Genomic DNA, 12,618 nt, shown 5'->3' with positions numbered 1-12,618 from the left:
GTGCGCACATTACTATGGGATGGGGATAAGGCTGGGGACATTACTATAGGATTGGGACATTACAAGGATTGGCACAATACTATTGGATGGGGACATTACTATAGGATAGGGACTAGGATGGGCACATTACTATAGGATAGGGACTAGGATGGGCGCATGACTGTAGAATGGGGACAAGGCTGGGGACATTACTATAGGATGGGGACAAGGTGGGCACAGTACTATAGGATGGGGACTAGGATGGGCACAGTACTATAGGATGGGGACTAGGATGGGCACAGTACTATAGGATGGGGACATTACTACAGGATGGGGACAAGGTGGGCACATTACTGTAGGATAGGGACATTACTACAAGGGGACAAGAATGGGAAACATTACTATAGAATAGGGATAATGCTGGGGACATTACTATAGGATGGGGACAAGGTTGGCACATTACTAAAGGATGGGCACATTACTATAGAATGGGGACAGTACTATAGGATGGGGGCATTGCTACAAGGGGACAAGGATGGGGAACATTACTATAAGATGGGGGACAAGGATGGACACATTACTATAGATTGGGGACATTACTATAGGATGGGGACAAGGATGAACACATTACTACAAAATGGGGACAAGGATGGGGAACATTACTGTGGGATGGGGACTAAGATGGGCACATTACTGTGGGATGGGGACTAGGATGGGCACATTACTGTGGGATGGGGCACAATACTACAAGGGGACAAGGATGGGCACATTACTGTAGGATGGGGACTAGGATGGGCACATTACTGTGAGATGGGGCACAATACTACAAGGGGACAAGGATGAGCACGTTACAACAATATGGGGAACATTACTAAAAGATGTTGGTCAAAATTTCTATATAGTGTTAATTGTAAGACAGTTACAAGAAAGGAGTAGAATGTAAAAAAAAAAAATGTTTATATTTAAACAAAGAATGTGCATGTTTGCTATAATGAACAAGTGAAAATGTTCAAAATCAGTGATCCTAAGGTGTGTAAAAAAACAATAAAATATATTATATATGGTACCAATAAAAATGTCACTTTGTCCTGCAAAGAATGCGGCCCCCCAAATTATTTTTTTTCCTCTGTGCGGCCCATACACCCAGCCAAGTTTGAGACCCCTGCTATAGAGGCTGTGGGCTAGATACACAATAGAGGCTGCATATACAAAAAAGGACTGTGGCCTGCATACACAATAGAGGCTGCATACACTAGGGCGGTATACACAATAGAAGCTGCATACACTAGGGCGGTATACACAATAGAAGCTGCATACACTAGGGCGGTATACACAATAGAGGCTGCATAGACAAAAGAGACTGCATATACAGTAGAGGCTGTGGGTTATATACACAAGAGGCTGCATATTGTTACGTCCGGGTGGTGGAAGCTCTGGACCGTACACCGGTTTCCCCTGAGGAGGCAGCCAGGCTGGTCACCCCACCAGAGGGTCTTGATGCACGGCAGCCGAAGCACTATCGGTAGTCAGACAATCCGTAGGAGAGCTGGAAAGGTGGACGTTGCTGAACACACGGAGTCCTGGACGGTTGTCCGGGTGGCGAGGCTCAGGGTCCAAAGCCGGGTTGAAGGGTCAGGCGGGATCCGGAACCTGCTGAGCGATGGGACGGGTCACCCAACGGAGCCAGGGACTGGCGGAGCTGCAGAGGTGGTGGAACATCCGCCGAAGTCACCGTCAGGGTACTGTAATGGACGTGGTTTGGAGCGGCTGGCGTGGCAGGACAGGCTCTACGAGACAGGACAGGGTTAATACAGAGCAAAGCAATATGGGGACCTGAACTCCTAGTCTACCAAACACGTAGAACAGGCCCCGCCCACCAGGAAGGAGAATCCTAATATACCCTGTACCTGTCTATGCAATTTCCTGTTTCTAGGTGCTGGCCCTTTAAGAAAGGGTCAATGACCGCGCGCGCGCCCTAATTCGCATGTGCGAGGCCCGTGTACCAGAAGCCAGTCCAGGGAGCAGTGCAGAGGAAGCAGGAGTGCCCGGCTGAGTGTCCCACGTCGCAGAGGAGCGTCGGGAGCGGGGAGCTGGACGCATGGAGGGCGCCGGCGAGGAAGAGGAGGCCGGGACCGGAGTGGTGAGCAGGGGACGCCGCCGGGGAGCGGGCCATGGGGACCGGAGAGCGGGGCACGGGGACCGGGAAGCGTGACAGTACCCCCTCCCCCACGCCCCCCTCCCCGCAACCGGGACAGGAAAGCACGAATCAGAGGAGTGCCAACATTCTCCCGGGGCTCCCAGGACCTATCCTCGGGACCATAACCCGCCCAGTCCACCAGGAAGTATTGTCGACCTCGCACGGTCTTCATGGCCACGATATCTCTTACCGCATAGATGTCATCGTCAGCGATGGGAGGAGGAGAAGTACCGAGACCTGCGGAGAAGGGACCAAGGACAACAGGCTTGAGCAAGGAGACATGGAAGGTGTTGAGTATCCGCATCGTGGCCGGGAGCTGCAGCTTGTAGGAGACTGCATTAATCTTGCTGATGACTTTAAACGGCCCGATGTAACGAGGACCCAACTTGTACGATGGTAACTTCAATCGGACGTATCTGGATGCAAGCCAGACCAGATCACCTGGGGAGAAACACGGGGGATCCAGGCGCCTCTTGTCCGCATGTCTCTTCATCTGCAAAGAAGCACGTTCTAGGGAAGACTTGACAAAGTTCCATATAGCTGAGAAGTCCCGAACCAGAGCATCTGCTGCGGGGACATCGGAAGCCGAGGATACTGGCAACGGAACAGAAGGCTGAAGTCCGTAAACGACCTGGAAGGGAGAGCTGGAGGTGGACTCGCTGATGTGTTGGTTGTGGGAGAATTCAGCCCAAGGTAGGAGCGTGGACCAATCGTCATGATGGATGTTGACGTAATGGCGCAGGAAGGAGGTCAGGATCTGATTGACCCGTTCCACTTGGCCATTCGACTGAGGATGGTAGGCCGAAGAAAAGTCCAAGGATACTCCCAGATGTTTGCAGAGAGCCCTCCAGAAGCGCGAGGTAAACTGAGTTCCTCTGTCGGACACAATGTGTGCGGGGAAGCCATGCAATTGGAATATGTGCTGTATGAAGGAGTCAGCTAGCTCCTGGGCCGAGGGCAGCACGGCCATGGGAACGAAGTGAGCCATCTTGGAGAAGCGATCCACCACAACCCATATGACCGTGTGTCCGGAGGATAAGGGTAAGTCCGTAATGAAGTCCATTGCAATATGTCGCCACGGAACAGAAGGAATGGGCAGAGGCAGAAGACGTCCATAAGGTAGGTATTTGGGTGTTTTGTTCCGGGCACAGGATGGACAGGCTGAGACGAAGGTTGCGACGTCTTTACGGAGGGACGGCCACCAGTAGTGACGGACAATCGTACTCTAAGTCTTCTTCTGACCAGCATGGCCGGCGATCTTCGAGGCATGGCCCCAGTGCAGGACTCTCTGTCAGTATCTGAGACATAGGTTTTCCCAGGGGGTATCTGAGTTAGAGCGACAGGAGTCACCGGAATGACTTTACTAGGGTTGATGATGGGCTGGAACGTCTCCTCCTCCAACTCCACGGGGACGAAGGACCTGGACAAGGCGTCTGCCCGCACGTTCTTATCCGCAGGCCGAAAATGGAGTTGAAAATCAAATCGAGCAAAAAACAAGGACCAGCGGGCTTGTCGCGGGTTCAGTCTTTGGGCTGACCGCAGGTACTCCAGATTCTTGTGGTCCGTGTATATGATTACAGGGTATACCGCTCCCTCCAAGAGGTAGCGCCATTCCTCCAAGGCCAGCTTAACAGCCAGTAGTTCCCGATCCCCGATGGTGTAGTTGCGTTCAGGTGCCGAGAAGCTCTTGGAGAAGAATCCACAAGTGACCATCTTTCCGGAGGAGGAGTTCTGCATCAACACTGCCCCGGCTCCTGAGGAGGAGGCATCTACCTCTAAGGTGAACTGGCGGTTCAATTCAGGGCGATGGAGAACCGGGGAAGAAGCAAACGCCTGTTTCAAGGAGCTGAACGCGGCATCGGCCGCCGGTGGCCAGTCCTTAGGATTAGCTCCTTTCTTAGTCAAGGCAGTGAGAGGCGCAGTCAAGGCAGAGAAGTGCGGGATGAATTGCCGATAATAGTTCGCAAAGCCGAGAAAGCGTTGGATAGCCTTCAGTCCGGAAGGAGGAGGCCAGTTGATGATGGCAGACACTTTCTCTAGGTCCATCTGCAGACCAGTGTCCGAGATTACATAACCCAGGAAGGGAAGAGACGATGTTTCAAAGATGCACTTCTCGTACTTGGCGTACAGACGGTTCTCTCTAAGCCTCTGGAGAACTAGCTGCACGTTCTCTCTGTGGGTCTGTAGGTCCGGAGAGAAGACCAGGATGTCATCCAGATATACTACGACACAGACATAGAGGAGATCTCTGAACACGTCGTTCACCAATTCTTGGAAGACTGCCGGAGCATTACACAGACCAAAGGGCATGACACAATACTCGTAGTGCCCATCCCGAGTGTTGAATGCGGTCTTCCATTCATCTCCAGAGCGAATGCGAACCAGGTTATAGGCCCCACGGAGGTCCAACTTTGTGAATACACGAGCTCCTCGGAGCCGATCGAATAGTTCGGGGATAAGTGGCAGAGGGAATTTGTTTTTTACGGTGATCTGGTTTAATCCCCGTTAGTCAATGCAAGGGCGCAGATCACCTTCCTTCTTCTTGACGAAGAAAAAACCTGCTCCGGCAGGGGACGAAGATCTCCGAATGAACCCCTTAGCCAGGCTCTCGGTGATATAAGCAGACATAGCCCGTGTTTCAGCAGGGGACAAAGGGTATATCCTTCCTCTAGGAGGCGTAGTTCCTGGCAGTAGATCGATGGCACAGTCGTAGGGACGATGAGGCGGTAGTACCTCTGACTCCTTTTTATCGAAAACGTCCGAGAAGGACCAGTAGGCAGAAGGTAGTCCTGGTAGAGACTCTGGAACCGGAGGTCGTCGAATGGGCTGGATGGATTTCAGACATCTCTCGTGACACGAAGAGCCCCATCGGGTAATTTCACCTGTACTCCAACTGACCGACGGTTCGTGTGCCCGTAACCATGGGAGTTCCAGCAGGATCTGATGAGACATGCGCGGGAGGACGTAGAAGGAGATCTTCTCGGTGTGCAGGGCACCGATCCATACTTCCACAGGCTTGGTGATCAGTGAGACGGTGTCAGAGAGGGGTCTCCCATCTACAGAGGTGATCACCAGTGGTTTTTCTAGTGGGAGGACAGGCACCTGGTACTTATCCACCGTGGCCTGCTGGATGAAGTTGCCTGCTGCTCCGGAATCGAGATACGCCTCTGCCGTGAACCGGGTCTCTTCTGTAGTGACTTGAATAGTCCAGGTAACGGAGTCTGAGAGAGTCCCAGCACCTAGGGTGGCCTCTCCTACCAAGCCTAGGCTTTGGAGTTTCCCGGCTTCTCTGGACAAGAGCGTAGCAGGTGTGTACCATCACCGCAATAGAAGCAGAGACCCATTGCTAGTCGTTCTGCTCTGCGTTGCTCCGACTGCCTCAGGCGGTCAATCTGCATGGGCTCGTAGGTAGACGCGCCAGGTGACGCCAACTGGGGAGCGATGGACCTCTGGGGTGGAGAGGTGTGCCTTATCGGACGCCTCTCGCGGGACACCTCTTTGGATCGTTCCTGAAAGCGAAGATCCACTCGAGTCGCTAGAGCAATCAGGGCATCCAGGGTGGAAGGCACGTCACGACCAGCCAGCTCATCTTTAATACGACCCGAGAGTCCCTCCCAGAAGGCAACGGTTAGGGCCTCGTTGTTCCACCCTAGTTCAGAGGCCAAGGTACGAAAACGAATAGTATATTGGCCCACCGTCAGAGTCCCCTGACGTAGCCGGAGGAGGGATGAGGCAGACGAGGAGGCGCGTCCGGGTTCGTCAAAGGTGCTACGAAAAGCCTGCAGGAACTCCTGGATGTCGGTGGTTACCGGATCCTCCTTCTCCCACAAGGGGTTCATCCAAGCCAGTGCCTCTCCCTCTAGATGGGACATCATGAACGCGACCTTGGCTTGGTCAGAGGCAAAAAGGTGTGGCAGCAGCTTGAAATGGAGGGAGCATTGATTTATGAATCCCCTGCAGGTCTTGGGATCTCCGGCGTACCGGGGAGGTGAGGCCAAACGGAGTTTGGAAGCATCCGAGGAGGCTGCCACAGGAGCTGCGGCCGTGGATTGTGCAGTGGAAACCTGAGATGCCAAGGACGTGGCAGTTGCTTGTAGTGTGTTCAGGCGGGTATCCACAGAAGACATGAAGGACAGCATGCGGGTCTGGGTCTCGCGCTGTCGTGTGAGTTCCTGCTGCAAGGCCGCTAGTGCTTCGGCGGGATCCATGGCCTGTTCTAGCTGTTACGTCCGGGTGGTGGAAGCTCTGGACCGTACACCGGTTTCCCCTGAGGAGGCAGCCAGGCTGGTCATCCCGCCAGAGGGTCTTGATGCACGGCAGCCGAAGCACTATCGGTAGTCAGACAATCCGTAGGAGAGCTGGAAAGGTGGACATTGCTGAACACACGGAGTCCTGGACGGTAGTCCGGGTAACGAGGCTCAGGGTCCAAGGCCGGGTTGAAGGGTCAGGCGGGATCCGGAACCTGCTGAGCGATGGGACGGGTCACCCAACGGAGCCAGGGACTGGAGACTGGCGGAGCTGCAGAGGTGGTGGAACATCCGCCGAAGTCACCGTCAGGGTACTGTAATGGACGTGGTTCGGAGCGGCTGACCGTGCGCGCGCCCTAATGCGCATGCGCGAGGCCCGTGTACCAGAAGCCAGTCCAGGGAGCGGTGCAGAGGAAGCAGGAGTGCCCGGCTGAGTGTCCCACGTCGCAGAGGAGCGTCGGGATCGGGGAGCTGGACGCATGGAGGGCGCCGGCGAGGAAGAGGAGGCCGAGACCGGAGTGGTGAGCAGGGGACGCCGCTGGGGAGTGCGGAGCGGGCCATGGGGACCGGAGAGCGGGGCACGGGGACTGGGAAGCGTGACACATATACAAAAAGGGACTGTGGGTTGTATACACAATAGAGGCTGCAAATATATTAGAGGCTGTATACACAATAGAGGCTATGGGCTATATACACAATAGAGACTGCATATACAAAAAGGGACTGTGGACTGTATACACAAAAGAGGTTGTATACACAAAAGAGGCTTTGGCTATACACACAATAGAGGCTGCATACACAAAAGAGGCTGTAGGCTGTATACACATATAGAAGCTGAACATACAAAATGGGACTGTGGTCTGCATACACAATAGTGGCTGCATACAAAATAGAGGCTGTATTCACAAAAGAGGCTGTGGGCTGTATAACAGAGGTTGCATATACAATAGAGGCTGTGGGCTATATACACAATAGAGGCTGCATATACAATAGAGGCTGTATACACCATAGAAGGTGCGAGGTGTATACACAATATAGGCTGTATACACCATAGGGGTGCAGGGTGTATACACAATAGAGGCTGTGGGTTGTATACCCAATAGAGGATGCATATACAATAGAAGCTGCAGGCTGTATGCACAATAGAAGCTGTGGGCTATATACTCAATAAAGGCTCTTGGCTGCATACACAATAGAGGCTGTGGGATGTATATACTGTATACACAGATCCACACTATATACAGACACACTGTAATACAGGCTATAGTGTGGACCTGTATATGCACTATGGTGATGGGTATGAGCCGGGAACAGGAAGACACGCACAGATCACACTCCCCATCCTGGCATGCTCTGCGGTGATTGGAGAATCCTCTTCTTCCGGAGAGCACTTGTTTGTACTGCACATGGCAGTCTATTTTACGCATGCGCAGTACAAACCTTATGAAGAAAAGAGGGCCGGCCGGAAGCATCTGACATCACTGAACATGTCAGACTCGGCCGGCCCTCCTGCTTCAACGCCCGCAGCAGCAACTGCAGTGTGGCCTGGAGAAGAGTTGGGGGTGGGGCCGGAGAGGGGGAGTTGGGCTTAGTGGGGCCCTGTGATGAGGTGGGTGGGCGAGGCCCGAATAGTAATTAAGTGTAATATAATTACCGCACGCCCGGGCCCCCCTCTTCACCGGGCCCAGTACAGCAGTAATGGTTGTAATGCCCTGATGGTAGCCCTGTTGGCCACATCACAATGATTAGGACGCACACATGCAGCATGCTCTGTGTTTGGCCATGTCTTATCACCCAGCACACCTGTTTGCAGAGGATTCCCGGCTGTTCATCCAGGACCTGTGCAGGGCTCAATGCCGGCTCTGCCTCCTTCTTCCTCTGCTGCCTCAGTCAGTGATTCCCTCCTGCTGCACAAGGATCTCCGGGCTGGTGGGAAGATGCAGATAGCATCTAAGCTTGTGTACAGTGAGGGAGGGAAGAGTGTTACTGTGGTGGCAGGTGGCAGTGTCCATTACAGTCCAGTGTGAGGGCTGTATATTATAAGGGCCTGGTAACATGTATGTATGAGGGGCTGTGTGTGAGGGAGGGGCTATTAGACTGTGCACTCTGATGGTCTGGGATATCCTAATCTGTACTGTGTGACTGTGTTGCGCTGTATACTTGCTTTGTGCTGCTGGTGGGTGTTACACCGTCAGGGAGGGAATTTATAATTAAAGTACATTTAGAAACGTTATTGAAATATTAAAGTAAAGACATTCATTAAATGTGAAATTCAAATTTGGGTTTAGACCACCCCTATATTCTGAGAGTCATCAGTCTCCTGTGGGCCCATCATACTGTCATCTGTATAGATGTATAGGGGAGTTATGGGCTCAGCATACTGTGTATAGGGAGCTTTGGGGACATCATACTGGGTATAGGAGAGCTGTAGGGGCATAATACTGTGTATAGGAGAGCTGTAGAGGCATAATACTGTGTATATGAGAGCTGTAGTGGCATAATACTGTGTATAGGAGCGCTGTAGGGGCATAATACTGTGTATAGGAGAGCTGTAGGGGCATAATACTGTTTATAGGAGAGCTGTAGGAGCATAAGCATAATACTGTGTATAGGAGAGCTGTAAAGGCATAATACTGTGCATAGGAGAGCTGTAGGGGCATAATACTGTGTATAGGAGAGCTGTAGGGGCATAATACTGTGTATAGAAGAGCTGTAGGGGGCATAATACTGTGTATAGGAGAGCTGTAGAAGCATAATACTGTGTATAGGAGAGCTGTAGGAGCATAATACTGTGCATAGGAGAGCTCTAGGAGCATAATACTGTGTATAGGAGAGCTGGAGGAGCATAGTACTGTGTATAGGAGATTTGTAGGAGCATAATACTGTGTATAGGAGAGCTGTAGAGGCATAATACTGTGTATAGGAGAGCTGTAGCAGCTTAATACTGTGTAAAGGAGAGCTGTAGGGGCATAATACTGTGTATAGGAGAGCTGTAGTGGCTTAAAACTGTGTATAGGAGAGCTGTAGCAGCTTAATACTGTGTATAGGAGAGCTGTAGAGGCATAATACTGTGTATAGGAGATCTGTAGCAACTTAATACTGTGTAAAGGAGAGCTGTAAGGGCATAATACTGTGTATAGGAGAGCTCTAGGAGCATAATACTGTGTATAGGAGAGCTGGAGGAGCATAATACTGTGTAAAGGAGAGCTGTAGGGGCATAATACTGTGTATAGGAGAGCTGTAGGGGCATAATACTGTGTATAGGGGAGCTGTAGGGGCACAAATCTGTGTATACGAGAGCTGTAGGGGCATAATACTGTGTATAGGAGAGCTGTAGCAGCTTAATACTGTGTATAGGAGAGCTGTAGGGGCATAATACTGTGTATAGGAGAGCTCTAGGAGCATAATACTGTGTATAGGAGAGCTGGAGGAGCATAATACTGTGTAAAGGAGAGCTGTAGGGGCATAATACTGTGTATAGGAGAGCTGTAGGGGCATAATACTGTGTATAGGAGAGCTGTAGGGGCATAATACTGTGTATAGGGGAGCTGTAGGGGCACAAATCTGTGTATACGAGAGCTGTAGGGGCATAATACTGTGTATAGGAGAGCTGTAGTGGCTTAAAACTGTGTATAGGAGAGCTGTAGCAGCTTAATACTGTGTATAGGAGAGCTGTAGCGGCATAATACTGTGTATAGGAGAGCTGTAGGGGCATAATACTGTGTATAGGAGAGCTGTAAGGGCATAATACTGTGTATAGGAGAGCTGTAGGGACATAATACTGTGTATAGAAGAGCTGTAGGGGCATAATACTGTGTATAGGAGAGCTGTAGGAGCACAATACTGTGTATAGGAGAGCTCTAGAGGCGAAATTAAAGCGAAATTATGAAAATGTCCGACGCTACACCGATCACCCGATTGTGGTGTTTTTGCGATCGGTGTATCTAGGCTTTACACGCTGCGAGATCGTTACCGGCCCCAGATGTGCGTCACTTTCAATTTGACCCCAACGAGATCGCAGGTGCGATGTCGCAGCGTGCAAAGTGCGCCTAAGGATAAGCCATCAATGTCAAAGTAGTAAACAACCTATTTAAGTAGACAATTAAAGTGAACCTGTCAGGTCTAATATGCACTCGGAACCACAAGTAGTTCTGGGTGCATATTGCTAATCCCTGCCTAACTGTCCCAGCATCTAGTAGCATACATAAAAATTATTTCTATGGCTCCTTTATGATATGCTAATGAGTGCAGGGACTAGCCCCTGGAGCGTTATTCTCCCACAACTAGTCATCCCTCTTAGCATGTTCGAACACTCCCTGGGGTGCACGTACATTCTATTCAATGCCTATTGCCCAGCGTTTTCATCGGTGATGTGTGCACCTGTGTCCGTTGTCACTGCTTCACATGCCGGGTTTAGGTTCAGTGCACATGGATCAGAAGTCACAGCACTTCTGGTCATGGGCACTAGACGTCTCTGAAGCCGAGATGCGTCCACCGAGTTTCATAGTGCGCATGACCGGAAGTGCGATGACTTCTGATCATGCGCGCTGAACCTAAACCGGGCATTATCTGGTTAGGGGCCGATTCAGATGTTTTGTTCCCCCTTTGAGCTGAACCTCTACCTGTGCCTCTGTTCATTGCTGAATGCTGCATGCTGGGGCATTAAAGTTCATCTGTGGGTGGATCTAGCGCACATTGTGCTATCATCCCACAGATGAAGAGAGAAGCTGCAGCACCAACATCCCACATTACTGTTTCCCCCCCAGAGCTGTATGCCCCCCAGTAATGTGCATGTCCCCAGCCCCTCCTGTGATGTCAGTGTGCACTGAGCGCGACCACGTCGGTTAGTGATGGCCACCAGTCAGCGCGACACAGCCACATGCTCAGAAGGAGTTTGACAGGAGACAAGCGGGGAGAGGAGTGAGGCTGCTACCTGCTTCTCCATATTAACACCTCTAATGTGTCTGTGTGTGTATGATGTGTATCTATGTATGTCAGTGTATATGACTGTATATGGTTGTGTGTATGTATTTTTGTGAATTTGTTTTTAAATATGTATATGTACATATGCCTATATGTGTACGCATCTGTGTATGTAGATGTGTGCATGGGGCCCACTGAGACTCTTTTGCCCGGGGCCCACAAAAACCTGGACATAGCCCTGGCCCCTGAGAAACCAAATTAGTATAAACCCCCACAAATAACCCCACTTTGTAAACCATACTGTGGCGCCCCTGAGGCTTCCGTCGCCACAGGTCATTGCACCCCATCAGCGGTGTGATGCCCCATTCTGGGTGAGGAAGGGAGTGAACACCGGTCCCCTGGTAAATCCACACTACACCCATTGCTAGGAACACACTGGGACCAGGGATAGTGGCAGAAAACCCTCCCATGCTGCATGCTGAGAGGGGTCGTAAGACCCATCCCTGCTCCCATAGGGTGGTAGCTTAGCAACCGGGGGGTGGGGAGAGCCAGCCGAGTGTAGAGCAGAGAGGAAGGTCAGAGTTTCAGTTTACTTCAGAGAGTGAGAGAGTGAGGAGCCAGCATGTAGCTGTGAAAGAGAAAGGAGCTCTGTGAGCTCAGAGTGTCTGCACAGAGAAAGCAACAGAAGTCTGAGAGAGAGTGCGGAAGGAGGAAGAGGTCTGCAAGAGGCAGGCAAGGAGGAGAAGTAGAAAGAGAGCTCCAAGTCAGTCAGGAGCTGAGAAACAGAAAGAGACGCTTCCTGGTGAAGATCCTGGGACTCGGAGGGTCCCGGTGACACCACGCAGATAACAGAAAGAGTCGCAGGGCCACGGGTAGTCTGTAGAGCTGTCCAGGGCAGTTTAGAGCTGCGGTGGCCTGTTCCACAAGGACATCGGTGGAGGGATCAAGCTGCCACAGGGGACGGTCCCTAGAGACTGGAGGAGTGCAAAGATCATCTCCAAACAGTAAAAACCGAGGCCCAGGGAATGTTGTAAACTCCCCGGGCCAGAACCCATAGCAGACCTTTCAGAAAAGGGGTAATCAGCCGACAGGTGACCCCCCAGCCTGGAGGCTGTAGTGGAGGCCAAGCCAGGTTTATCCTATCAAAGGCAAGGCTAAGGAAGGCAGCAGAAGATAGAGACACTAAAGAGAAGGGTACCGGCTTTTACTCTCAGAATCACCCAGAAACGGCGGAGGTCCCTGACAGTGGTCCCAGCAGTCCAAGGGCCCTGG

This window comes from Anomaloglossus baeobatrachus, chromosome 4, assembly GCF_048569485.1.
Source record: "Anomaloglossus baeobatrachus isolate aAnoBae1 chromosome 4, aAnoBae1.hap1, whole genome shotgun sequence".
Classification (NCBI taxonomy): domain Eukaryota; kingdom Metazoa; phylum Chordata; class Amphibia; order Anura; family Aromobatidae; genus Anomaloglossus; species Anomaloglossus baeobatrachus.
The sequence above is the reverse complement of the archived record's forward strand: the minus strand, read 5'-3'. Positions refer to the sequence as shown.